Below are 12467 nucleotides of genomic sequence, written 5' to 3'. Positions count from 1 at the left end.
TTCCATCGATGTGGATAGGGGGGTGTTCCCTCTGCCGTTTCCTGAAGTCCACAATCATCTCCTTAGTTTTGTTGACGTTGAGTGTGAGGTTATTGTCCTGACACCACACTCCGAGGGCCCTCACCTCCTCCCTGTAGGCCGTCTCGTCGTTGTTGGTAATCAAGCCTACCACAGTTGTGTCGTCCGCAAACTTGATGATTGAGTTGGAGGCGTGCGTGGCCACACAGTCTCTTTCTCTCTCTCAGTTCTACTGGTGTGTAGAGACACTATCTGTCATAGAGATAGATGGAAGGAGAGAGAGAGAGAGAGAGAGAGAGAGAGAGAGAGAGAGGAGGGAATGAGAGAAAACGGGAGAGAGAGAGAGAGCAAGAGAGAGGAGAGAATGAGAGAAAACAGGAGAGAGAGAGGGAGAGTGGGATAAAGGAGAGCGAGGGGGAGAGACCGGGATGGAGGGGAACAGGGAGGGGACAGAAGGGAAGGAGTGTAAGAGAGGGTAGGGGGTGCACATGCAGGAGAGGGAGTGGGATAAAGGAGAGCGAGGGGAGAGACCGGGATGGAGGGGAGCGGGACAGAAGGGAAGGAGTGTAAGAGAGGGTAGGGGGTGCACATGCTGGAGAGGGAGTGGGATAAAGGAGAGCGAGGGGAGAGACCGGGATGGAGGGGAACAGGACAGAAGGGAAGGAGTGTAAGAGAAGGTAGGGGGTGCACATGCAGGAGAGGGAGTGGGATAAAGGAGAGAGACCGGGATGGAGGGGAACAGGACAGAAGGAAGGAGTGTAAGAGAAGGTAGGGGTGCACATGCAGGAGAGGGAGGGGATAAAGGAGAGCGAGGGAGAGACCGGGATGGAGGGGAACAGGACAGAAGGGAAGGAGTGTAAGAGAGGGTAGGGGGTGCACATGCTGGAGAGGGAGTGGGATAAAGGAGAGTGAGGGGAGAGACCGGGATGGAGGGGAGCAGGACAGAAGGGAAGGAGTGTAAGAGAAGGTAGGGGTGCACATGCAGGAGAGGGAGTGGGATAAAGGAGAGCGAGGGGAGAGACCGGGATGGAGGGGAACAGGACAGAAGGGAAGGAGTGTAAGAGAGGGTAGGGGGTGCACATGCAGGAGAGGGAGTGGGATAAAGGAGAGCGAGGGGAGAGACCGGGATGGAGGGAACAGGACAGAAGGGAAGGAGTGTAAGAGAGGGTAGGGGTGCACATGCAGGAGAGGGAGTGGGATAAAGGAGAGCGAGGAGGACCGGGATGGAGGGGAACAGGACAGAAGGGAAGGAGTGTAAGAGAGGGTAGGGGGTGCACATGCAGGAGAGGGAGTGGGATAAAGGAGAGCGATGGGGAGAGACCATGCAGGAGAGGGAGTGGGATGGAGGGGAACAGGACAGAAGGGAAGGAGTGTAAGAGAAGGTAGGGGTGCACATGCAGGAGAGGGAGTGGGATAAAGGAGAGCGAGGGAGAGACCGGGATGGAGGGGAACGGGACAGAAGGGAAGGAGTGTAAGAGAAGGTAGGGGTGCACATGCAGGAGAGGGAGTGGGATAAAGGAGAGCGAGGGGAGAGACCGGGATGGAGGGGAACAGGACAGAAGGGAAGGAGTGTAAGAGAGGGTAGGGGGTGCACATGCAGGAGAGGGAGTGGGATAAAGGAGAGCGAGGGGAGAGACCGGGATGGAGGGGAACAGGACAGAAGGGAAGGAGTGTAAGAGAAGGTAGGGGGTGCACATGCAGGAGAGGGAGTGGGATAAAGGAGAGCGGAGGGGAGACAGGACAGAAGGGAAGGAGTGTAAGAGAGGGTAGGGGGTGCACATGCAGGAGAGGGAGTGGAGGAGAACAAGGACAGAGGGAACAGGACAGAAGGAAGGAGTGTAAGAGAGGGTAGGGGTGCACATGCAGGAGAGGGAGTGGGATAAAGGAGAGCGAGGGGAGACCGGGATGGAGGGGAACAGGACAGAAGGGAAGGAGTGTAAGAGAGGGTAGGGAGTGCACATGGGAGAGGGAGTGGGATAAAGGAGAGCGAGGGGAGACCGGGATGGAGGGGAACAGGACAGAAGGGAAGGAGTGTAAGAGAGGGTAGGGGTGCACATGCAGGAGAGGGAGTGGGATAAAGGAGAGCGAGGGAGAGACCTGGATGGAGGAACAGGACAGAAGGAAGGAGTGTAAGAGAGGGTAGGGGTGCACATGCAGGAGAGGGAGTGGGATAAAGGAGAGCGAGGGAGAGACCGGGATGGAGGGGAACAGGACAGAAGGGAAGGAGTGTAAGAGAGGGTAGGGGTGCACATGCAGGAGAGGGAGTGGGATAAAGGAGAGCGAGGGGAGAGACCGGGATGGAGGGGAGGACAGAAGGGAAGGAGTGTAAGAGAGGGTAGGGGGTGCACATGCAGGAGAGGGGAGTGGGATAAAGGAGAGCGAGGGGACCGGGATGGAGGGGAACAGGACAGAAGGAAGGAGTGTAAGAGAGGGTAGGGGGTGCACATGCAGGAGAGGGAGTGGGATAAAGGAGAGCGAGGGAGAGACCGGGATGGAGGGGAACAGGACAGAAGGGAAGGAGTGTAAGAGAGGGTAGGGGGTGCACATGCAGGAGAGGGTGGGATAAAGGAGAGCGAGGGGAGAGACCGGGATGGAGGGGAGCAGGACAGAAGGGAAGGAGTGTAAGAGAGGGTAGGGGGTGCACATGCAGGAGAGGGAGTGGGATAAAGGAGAGCGAGGGGAGAGACCGGGATGGAGGGGAACAGGACAGAAGGGAAGGAGTGTAAGAGAGGGTAGGGGGTGCACATGCAGGAGAGGGAGTGGGATAAAGGAGAGCGAGGGGAGAGACCGGGATGGAGGGGAACAGGACAGAAGGGAAGGAGTGTAAGAGAGGGTAGGGGGTGCACATGCAGGAGAGGGAGTGGGATAAAGGAGAGCGAGGGGAGAGACCGGGATGGAGGGGAACAGGACAGAAGGGAAGGAGTGTAAGAGAGGGTAGGGGGTGCACATGCAGGAGAGGGAGTGGGATAAAGGAGAGCGAGGGGAGAGACCGGGATGGAGGGGAACAGGACAGAAGGGAAGGAGTGTAAGAGAGGGTAGGGGTGCACATGCAGGAGAGGGAGTGGGATAAAGGAGAGCGAGGGAGAGACCGGGATGGAGGGGAACAGGACAGAAGGGAAGGAGTGTAAGAGAGGGTAGGGGTGCACATGCAGGAGAGGGAGTATAAAGGGGCGAGGGGAGAGACCGGGATGGAGGGGAACAGGACAGAAGGGAAGGAGTGCAGCAGGAGAGGGAGTGGGATAAAGGAGAGCGAGGGGAGAGACCGGGACGGAGGGGAACAGGACAGAAGGGAAGGAGTGTAAGAGAGGGTAGGGGGTGCACATGCAGGAGAGGGAGTGGGATAAAGGAGAGCGAGGGGAGAGACCGGGATGGAGGGGAACAGGACAGAAGGGAAGGAGTGTAAGAGAGGGTAGGGGGTGCACATGCAGGAGAGGGAGTGGGATAAAGGAGAGCGAGGGGAGAGACCGGGATGGAGGGGAACAGGACAGAAGGGAAGGAGTGTAAGAGAGGGTAGGGGGTGCACATGCAGGAGAGGGAGTGCAAGGAGTGACAGACAGGCACAAAATAAAAAGGGAGAGCGAAAATGATTGAGAGAAGGAGACGAGAGAAGGAAAGGGAGATGGTGTGGAGTGATATACAACTGCAGAGATTTACAGAGAGAAAGAGAGTAATGTTCAGGACAGAGACAGATAGGCAGGCGGAGAATGATGTAGAGGGAGAGAGGAACCAAAAGAGAGAGAGTGAGACAGAGCGAGAGAGGTAAAGAGAGAGAGGGAGAAAGAGACCAACAGATAGACAGAGACAGATAGGCAGGAGGAGAATGATGTAGAGGGAGAGAGGAACCAAAAGAGAGAGAGTGAGACAGAGCGAGAGAGGTAAAGAGAGAGAGGGAGAAAGAGACCAACAGATAGACAGAGACACTCTCCAGTCCTGTTGCCACATCAGGTCACTATGGTAACAGCTGTAGCAACCGATCCATCATATGTCTCTATAATTCATGTTTATCAGGCCATGTGCTGGGACTGTACTGTATTGCTGTTATCATAGTAATGTGGATATTGAGGTGAGAAGCAGTTCAGTGCTTTAGCCTTATTGCTTCAACCCCCAGACCCTTAGTTCTGTCAACACCACAGAGTGTTTCCTCAATCAATCTTGGTAACTGCGGTTCTATAGCCTGTGTATTTGTTTCTGCCAAACAGAATCTTGCCAAACAGTCTGGAATAATTCAATGCAGCAGTATGACTTTGTGCAGAAACAGTAGGGTTTCTAAGCTAAAAATGGGATACTCAATTAAATCAAAACGTAATTCTTCTTGCCCAGCATGAATATATTTTTGAATTCATATTTTCATAAAAAGGGCTGACTGGTTAAAGCAAAAGGCAACTTAACGCCACAATAAATCAAAATATCTTTTGTTTTGTTGTAATATTTTTTCTCTAGACTTTGCTTAAGTTTGGTCCTGGGTTAGCGGCTGGGTCAGGCTGTTACCAACCTCTGAACCATCCCATTACCAAGTGATTATCATAGCCTTCAGGGAGATTTACAGCTCAGTGCCTCCATTCCTTACATTATGTGTCTGTGGAGAACATAAATCATGGATGTGTGTGATGTAATTCTCTCTCCCCTCACCCCTTTTCTCTGTGTCTCGTGTGTGTGTGTGTGTGTCCGTTCGTGTATGCATGTGTCTGTGCACTCGCATTCATTCGTGTGTGTGTGTGCTTCTATCTTTTCACGTGTGTGTATGTCATACAAGTGTGTTATCCAGTCTGCAGAACAACCACAAAATATGACCAGAATAACTTAATCCATCATCTGCCTGTAGAATATAGCATTTACTGTTCAATCTGTTCAATTAGTTCAGTTTTGAGGGTTTTCGTCACTGTTTTGAGGGTTTTTGTCCCCTATGGGGGGGACAAATGACTCAAGAGTTGACTTCTGGGTTAACAGAGATTAGGCCTGGCTGGGACACACAATGAAACTGTAGACTAAACCACTCCTTTAGCCCTCCCAGATACATCATTGTGCATGGTGGCCCAAATGGCACCCTATTCCCTGTTTAGTGCACTACCAGGGCCCATTTGGGACACAACCATGCCACTATGAAGCTGGATGTTCACCCACTATAGAGCTATAGCTAGCTATGTACCACGGCGACAGGGCGACAGTTCAGGCCCCGGTTCTGTAAGCTGGTCTGACAGAACAGCCGGCAACGTCACTCTGACATCTCCTTTGATACGGACGGCTAATTAGATCTTCTGTAATAGAGAATAGTGCTGGAGGCTGGAGGCAGTTCCATCTGTCCCAGGAACTGGAGGAGTGGATACAGGACCACAGGGCTGGCAGAGAAGGGCTATGGCACCATGCACACAGGAAAGCAAACACACACACACACACACATTCTTATTCTGGTTCCTACTACTCTTCAACGTTTTAAGCTAAACTTCAACTTAACCTCATCTAGACAAGGCAAAGTCAATCATTTATTCACTTAAAATACATAGTTTATTGTCCAATGCTTGTCATGTTTGCTGTGATGTTTGCAAAATGAAATGCCATATTGAATGTTCAAGCCACTGGGGCAGGTGTTTTGGCTTGGGCCACGCTTCGTAGACAGCAGATGCATCCTCCACCTTCAATCAATCAAATGTATTTATAAAAGCATTTTTACATCAGCAGATGTCACAAAGTGCTAAACAGAAACACAGCCTAAAACTCCAAACAGCAAGCAATGCAGATGTGGAAGCACGGTGGCTAGGAAAAACTCCCTAGAAAGGCAGGAACCTAGGAAGAATGCTAAATATGAACCAGGCTCTGAAGAGTGGCCAGTCCTCTTCTGGCTGTGCCAGGTGAAGATTATAAGAGTACATTGCCGTTTAAATCCAGATTGTTCTTCAAACGTTCATAGTTGACCAGCAGGGTCAAATAATAATCCCAGGGGTTGTAGAGGGTGCAACAGGCCATTACCTCAAGAATAAATCTCAGTTGGCTTTTTATAGCCGAGCATTCAGAGGTCAAGACAGAGGGTGCGGTAGAGAGAGAGAGAGAGAGACGAAAACAGCAGGTCTAGGACAAAGTAACACGTCAGGTGAACAGGTCAAGGTTCCCTGGCCACAGGCAGAACAGTTGAAACTGGAGCAGCAGCATGACCAAGTGGACTGGGGACAGCCAGGAGTCATGAGGCCAGGTAGTCCTGAGGCATGATCCTAGGGCTCAGTTCCTCCGGAAGGGGAGGGAGGGAGCACCCGGCCTCACCCTGCTAGAATCTGAAGTCAAATGTCTACCATTTGCTGATGATCTGGTGCTTCTGTCACCAACCATGGAGGGCCTTCAGCAGCACCGAGATCTTCTGCACAGATTCTGCCAGACCTGGGCCCCTGGAGTAAATCTCAGTAAGACAAAAATAATGGTGTTCCAAAAAAAAGGTCCAGTCGCCACAATTGAGACTGCATGCAGAATTCTGCAACAAATTTCACCCGTTAAATTCTACAACAACCTAAAAGGAAGCGATTCCCAAACCTTCCATAACAAAGGCATCACCTACAGAGAAATTAACCTGGAGAAGAGTCCCCTAAGCAAGCTGGCCCTGGGGCTCTGTTCACAAACACAAACAGACCCCACAGAGCCCCAGAACAGCAAAACAATTAGACCCAACCAAATCATGAGAAAACAAAAAGATAATTACTTGACACATTGGAAAGAATGAACAAAAAAACAGAGCAAACTAGAATGCTATTTGGCCCAAAACAGAGAGTACGCAGTGGCAGAATACCTGAACACTGTGACTGACCCAAACTTAAGGAAAGCTTTGACTATTTAGAGACTCAGTGAGCATAGCCTTGCTGTTGAGAAAGGCTGCCGTAGGCAGACATGGCTCTCGAGAGAAGACTTTTACTGTGGCACACTGCCCACAAAATGAGGTGGAAACTGAGCAGCACTTCCTAACCTCCTGCCAAATGTATGACCATAATATAGACACATACTTCCCTCAGATTACACAGATCCACAAAAAAATTGAAATCAAACCCAATTTGGATAAACTCCCATACCTATTGGGTGAAATACCACAGTGTGTCATCACGGTACCAAGATGTGTGACCTGTTGCCAGAGGAAAAGGGCATCCAGTGAAGAACAAACACCATTGTAAATACAACCCATATTTATGTTTATTTATTTTCCATTCTGTTCTTTAACTATTTGCACATCGTTGCAACACTGTATATAGACATAATGTGACATTTGAAATGTCTCTATTCTTTTGTAACTTCTGTGAGTGTAATGTTTACTGTACATTTTTATTGTTTATTTATCTTTTCTTTATTATCAACTTCACTTGCTTTGGCAATGTTAACATATGTTTCCCATGTCAATAAAGCCCTGGGATTGAATTGAATTAGAGGGATAATACTTAAATTCACACAGGACACCAGATAAGACAGGAGAATTACACCAGATATAACAGAACGATCCTAGCCCCCCGGCTATTGCAGGACATATACTGGAGACTGAGACAGGGGTGAGTCAGGGGACACTGTCGCCCCATCCGACGATACTCCCGGACAGGGCCAAGCAGGATATAACCCCACCCACTTTGCCAAAGCACAGCCCCCACACCACTAGAGGGATATCAACAGACAGGAAGATCACTTCAATGACTCAACCCACTCAAGTGACGCACCACTCCTAGGGATGGCATGGAAGAGCACTAGTAAGCCAGTGACTCAGCCCCTGTAATAGGGTCAGAGGCAGAGACTCCCAGTGGAGAGAGGGGAGCCTGCCAGGCAGAGACAGCAAGGGCAGTTCATCGCTCCGGTGCCTTTCCGTTCACCTTCGCACCCCTGGGCCAGACTACACTCAATCATAGCACCGAATGAAGAGATGAGTCTTCAGTAAAGACTTAAAGGTCGAGACTGAGTCTACGTCTCTCACATGGATAAGCAGACCATTCCATAAAATGGAGCTCTATAGGAGAAAGCCCTGCCTCTAGCTGTTTGCTTAGTGATCCTAGGGACAATAAGGAGGCCTGTGTCTTGTGACCGTACGTGTAGGTATGTACGGCAGGACCAAATCGGAGAGATAGGTAGGAGCAAGCCCATGTAATGCTTTGTAGGTTAGCAGTAAAACCTTGAAATCCGTTCTGAACAGGAAGCCAATGTAGAGAGGCTAGCACTGGAGTAAAATTATAAATTGTTCTAGTCAGGATTCTAGCAGCCGTGTTTAGCACTAACTGAAGTTTATCTAGTGCTTTATCTGGGTAGCCGGAGAGTAGAGCATTGCAGTAGTCTAACCTAGAAGTGACAAAAGCATGGATTAGCTTTTCTGTATAATTTTGGTACAAAAAGTTTATGATTTTTTAAAATGTTACAAAGATATTCTTGATATGTTCATCAAAAGAGAGATCAGGGTCCAGATGTTTAGGGGTGCGACTGCATCTAAGGTATTACGGAATTTTCAATTAAAATCCTCAGATTGGTGGTGAACTGATTTTTGTACTCCGATGTCCTTGGGTAGGTGGAGGGAGTCTGGAAGGGCATCTAGGAATCTTTGGGTTGTCCCAGAATTGTATCATTTAGAGCACGCTTTTGATGATCCTTGTTTGGGGTCTGAGCTGATTATTTGTTGTTATTGAAAATGTAATAAAATCGTGGTCCGATTGTCAGGGATTATGATGAAGAACATTTCATCCACAATAATTATTCCATGGTACAAAACTAGATCCAGGGTATGACTGTGGCAATGAGTAGATCCGGAGAAATGTTGGACAAAACCAACTGAGTCGATTATGGCTCCGAAAGCCTTTTGTAGTGGGTCTGTGGACTTTTCCATGTGAATATTTAATGTCACCAAAAATGTTAATGTTATCTGCCATGACTACAAGGTCGGATAGAAATTATGGGAACTCCGTGAGGAAAAGTGATTGAATAGACTGCATAGATTTCATGACTAGAAGCTCAAAATAAAAATGTATTTAATTTTTTGTAAATTGAAATTTGCTGTCATAAATGTTAGCCTCACCACTGCCTTTGTGGGATGCCCAGGGGATATGGTCACTAGTGTAACCAGGATAATCCTCATTTAACACAGTTCATTCATCAGGCTTGAGCCATGTTTCTGTCAAGCTAATCACATCAACATTATGATCAGTGATTAGTTCATTGACTATGACTGCCTTGGACGTGAGGGATCTAACATTAAGTAGCCCTATTTTGAGATGTGAGGTATCACAATCTCTTTCAATAATGACAGGAATTGAGGAGGTGTTTATTCCAGTAAGATTGCTAAAGCAAACACCACAATGTTTTGTTTTGCTCAACATAGATCGAGGCTGAGCTGACTATCCCCATTGAGACCGTGTCTTTGCCTCAGTCTAATTTGGCGTGCAGGGTCTGTGGGGACTCCAGCATGTGGAGCAGCTCAGAGTTTTCCAGCTCCGCGAGCATGCCTATGATTTCTGGAGCCAGATTGGGGGAACCGTGCTCCATCATCACCTTGGTGCTTGTGATGGTTCTGAACCGTGCTCCATCATCACCTTGGTGCTTGTGATTGTTCTGAACCGTGCTCCATCATCACCTTGGTGCTTGTGATTGTTCTGAACCGTGCTCCATCATCACCTTGGTGCTTGTGATTGTTCTGAACCGTGCTCCATCATCACCTTGGTGCTTGTGATGGTTCTGAACCGTGCTCCATCATCACCTTGGTGCTTGTGATGGTTCTGAACCGTGCTCCATCATCACCTTGGTGCTTGTGATTGTTCTGAACCGTGCTCCATCATCACCTTGGTGCTTGTGATTGTTCTGAACCGTGCTCCATCATCACCTTGGTGCTTGTGATGGTTCTGAACCGTGCTCCATCATCACCTTGGTGCTTGTGATTGTTCTGAACCGTGCTCCATCATCACCTTGGTGCTTGTGATTGTTCTGAACCGTGCTCCATCATCACCTTGGTGCTTGTGATTGTTCTGAACCGTGCTCCATCATCACCTTGGTGCTTGTGATTGTTCTGAACCGTGCTCCATCATCACCTTGGTGCTTGTGATGGTTCTGAACCGTGCTCCATCATCACCTTGGTGCTTGTGATTGTTCTGAACCGTGCTCCATCATTACCTTGGTGCTTGTGATTGTTCTGAACCGTGCTCCATCATCACCTTGGTGCTTGTGATTGTTCTGAACCGTGCTCCATCATCACCTTGGTGCTTGTGATTGTTCTGAACCGTGCTCCATCATCACCTTGGTGCTTGTGATGGTTCTGAACCGTGCTCCATCATCACCTTGGTGCTTGTGATTGTTCTGAACCGTGCTCCATCATCACCTTGGTGCTTGTGATGGTTCTGAACCGTGCTCCATCATCACCTTGGTGCTTGTGATTGTTCTGAACCGTGCTCCATCATCACCTTGGTGCTTGTGATTGTTCTGAACCGTGCTCCATCATCACCTTGGTGCTTGTGATTGTTCTGAACCGTGCTCCATCATCACCTTGGTGCTTGTGATTGTTCTGAACCGTGCTCCATCATCACCTTGGTGCTTGTGATTGTTCTGAACCGTGCTCCATCATCACCTTGGTGCTTGTGATTGTTCTGAACCGTGCTCCATCATCACCTTGGTGCTTGTGATTGTTCTGAACCGTGCTCCATCATCACCTTGGTGCTTGTGATTGTTCCTAAGTGGCAAAGCTCTTTCTGGAGAAGATGACCGTCCCAGCTATCATCCATATTATTCATGTACAGATTGACTCCGTTAATGCGGCTTTCTTCCTCAGCTGAATCCTGTATTTTAGCAACGTCTGGCACTTGCATTTCCAGCCAGGTCACCGGTGATACAAGGATTAGATGTCCATCCATATCTGAGGATGTTGGGAGATGATGTAGAAACTGGCCACTTTTTGGATTTTTGTTTTAAGCCTATCTCAAACCTTAACACTTACCTTAACCATTCACAGTTAATGCCTATCCTTAAAAATTCAGAGTTAATGCCTAAACGTAACCTTAAACACGTCTACATTTTAAGTTTGGAACAACTTCTAAAGCTGACGTTTGAGAAACATGGATAAACGTCTAATTGTGACATGAGATTGTGAGAGCTTGTTGCGCATTTCTTCTGGCCGTGGCCCACATAGATCCACCTCCTGTTCACCTTCTTCTCATTTATCTGATCCACAGCCTGACAAAATCAGATGCACTCCAATGACACACTGGTCTCCCAGACACTGAGCTCCGTAACACATCTAGACAGTGACAATAATGGATGACATCTCTCACCTTCTGTGCATCCTCCTACCTTTTGAAACTGAGGAAGCCGAATCCTCTAGATTTCATGCTGTGATCAACCATGACACTCCCTGGAGCTGAAAAGGACAGAATCGTCCTCAACTCAATAAAAAGGTCAACTAAACAGACAACAAGAGAATATACAACAGTAGGCTGGCTACACAAGACACATCTGCCAAACACTCATCATGTCAACCATATCTCACAGTTTGTCATCATCCATGTTGATGCCAAAGTCCTTGATGTACCTGTACACATAGGTGAACTCCTTGGCCCTGGATCCAAATTCAGCCTCTCTCTGTTTACATGATTTAAATAGTTCAATGCTCACTATTTCATCAGCCAACATCTTACCATTCAATCTCTTGGCTCATTCAACAGCGTCCTGGGTTGTGCAATCTACATAACCGTACCCTCGGGTATGCCCTTAGTATCACAAACAACCTTAGAGGACAGAATATAAAATGTGTCCCCTAATGCTTGGCTTATCCAGATTCTTGACAATAATATTCACAACGATGCTCTTCTTCAGAGAAGGATCTTGTTGATTCCACATGAGTCACATTCCATTTCATACTGTCCAAGGCAGACTCAACATCCTTTTGGTAAAAGTTTATATATCTACAGTATATCCCAAGGATCGTTGGGTCTTCCTATCTTCGTAGACCTTAATTGAGTGGATTGTCCCTTTTAGACTGAATTTATAGAATAAAGTATGTTCATACATAAGAATATGTCCATGACGACCATACAAGGGTTAACAGATTTGACAGTCTAGTGTCTTCTCAGTAGAACAGTTTGATAGATACCTTGCATGCAAGACAAATGAGTGTTCCAGCACATGAGATGTCAACAAGTATGATTCTGGAACCCCTATGTCACAGGCACTTTGTGATGTCATAAAGAGTGTGTATCAAGAATGTCATCTATCAAAACAACATTTTACATTTGTTTCTCCTTCCACTTTATTAGTGTGCTTCCATCAGCAAGGTTACTAACAAAAATACTAACATATAGCTTTCTGATGCCATTTCTATACTTTTAAAACTGCACCGGTTTTTGTTCTCCCAAGAACATCCCATCCTCTCCAATGTTATTTCTTATTTCTTCAACATTCAATAAAAATACATAGTTAAGTCAGCTACGCCATTACACATTCTAGCTACTGTAATCCTTTCAATCACATCC

At 47.8% G+C, this 12467-nt stretch overlaps 1 pseudogene; it reads right to left on the bottom strand.

Moving 5' to 3' along the window:
- Positions 1–9378: 9378 nt before the first annotated feature.
- Positions 9379–12006, bottom strand: LOC118379823 (polyadenylate-binding protein 1-like; annotated as a pseudogene).
- Between the last annotated feature and the right edge of the window lie 461 nt (positions 12007–12467).

This window comes from Oncorhynchus keta, unplaced genomic scaffold (genome assembly GCF_023373465.1).
Source record: "Oncorhynchus keta strain PuntledgeMale-10-30-2019 unplaced genomic scaffold, Oket_V2 Un_contig_7686_pilon_pilon, whole genome shotgun sequence".
Taxonomy (NCBI): domain Eukaryota; kingdom Metazoa; phylum Chordata; class Actinopteri; order Salmoniformes; family Salmonidae; genus Oncorhynchus; species Oncorhynchus keta.
Note: the sequence above shows the minus strand (reverse complement) of the source record. Positions and strands in the feature narration are given on the sequence as shown.